Raw genomic sequence first — 1,613 nt, forward strand, 5'->3', positions numbered from 1 at the left:
TTACTTTATCAGTTGTGGTGGTCCTTGGCCTTCCTGCTTCTCCACCCACATAACTTAAAGGGAAGCCTGCCTATTGACAGGCCCAACCCACTTAAACAGAACCCACAGTCAGCCCTCCGATTCCGGAGAGAGGTTTGCAAGGGAAACACATCAACACAATTGAGGAGGAAACCTGTGCCATCTACTCATAAAACCCAACATCATTTTTCATTCATAAATGTGACCAGAAAATTAAGGGTCATCAGACATTTGAGGGAAACTATCAACATGAAAGAGAAGGACCAAAATGGGGGTGGGTGGGACAGAGGAGAGCAATGGGGGAAAAATTGGGACAACTGTAATTGAACAACAATAAAAAGCAAATAAAATTAATCCCAGAGGAAAGAGATAATTAAAGGAATAGAGGAAAACAAATATATTCTGATTCGTATTAGTAGAGAGGCTAACCAGTGCTATTCTACCAGATTAAAATGTTTTACAACTTCCCTTCCTATGCCTTTAAACAAAAATTTAGTTATTGGGCAAAGATTTACTAATTCTTTACAGTGTGTCAAGAAGCAAAGGTTCTGAGATTTTTTAATTGTCTCTTTTCTCTAAAACCTAATGGTATGAAAATGTCCAGACAAATCCATTATGATGTCATATGGCAAATGCTATGATAAATTAAGCACAGACGAGGACACATCAGCTGGATGGGGGTGTTTCACAAAGGGTTATCTCTTCAACATTAAAGAATGAGAGAGGAGGGAGTCAGTATGCTTATGGGATACAGCTTGAGCAAGCACAGCCCATTTTGGGAAATAAGCCTTGCTTGATATAGTTGATGAATAGGGCTGAGCATGAGCGAGTTGCAAAGATGAAGACAGAAAGGTGGGTAGGGGTCAGACCATGTGCTGTGCTAACAATGGATATACTGTCCTCTACACAATGTTTTTCCAGACATGTTTAGGGAAAAGAGTCCTTGTGAGGCCCTTTGTAGAACAAACAAAATGATATATTTAACTCTTTCATATGTACTGGAAATAATTTTCCTAGCAGAAACTATGACTGTGATCTAGTTTATCAATATAAAATCACAACCACAAGCAGATTCATTAACATCAAAAACAAGCTGTTGAAATATGATCTGTTGTTTTTTTGAGTTTTCTCTTGATACTAATTTGCTGCAGATCAATCACTAGTTAGAAGAAATGCAGTAGTAGAAAAGGGTGACAGATTTCAGAAAAAGGCAGTGAAAGACAAATACCATATGATCTCACTTATAAGCAGACTCTAATGAACAAAACAAATTAGCAAAATAGAACCAGAGACATGGAAATAAGAAACAAACTGACAGTGACAAGAAAGGAGGGGGGAGAAGGAAAATGGGGGAAAGAAGAGGAAGGGTCTTAGTCAAGGAACATGCATAAAGGACCCATGGTAATGGACAACAGGGTAGAGACTGACTGAAGGAGTCAGGGTGGGTGGGGCAGGGGAGAACAATGGTGGAAAAATTGGGACAACTGTACTTCAACAACAAAAAAAAATAAAGAAAAACTAAAAATTGAAACAATTCAATCCATTAATTTAATTCTTTCTGTGAACCAAGGAAAATATGTTTAATATTTGACTTG

Source organism: Pteronotus mesoamericanus, unplaced genomic scaffold (assembly GCF_021234165.1).
Source record: "Pteronotus mesoamericanus isolate MK-2021 breed Mesoamerican mustached bat unplaced genomic scaffold, CSHL_Meso_final contig_55, whole genome shotgun sequence".
NCBI classification, from domain to species: domain Eukaryota; kingdom Metazoa; phylum Chordata; class Mammalia; order Chiroptera; family Mormoopidae; genus Pteronotus; species Pteronotus mesoamericanus.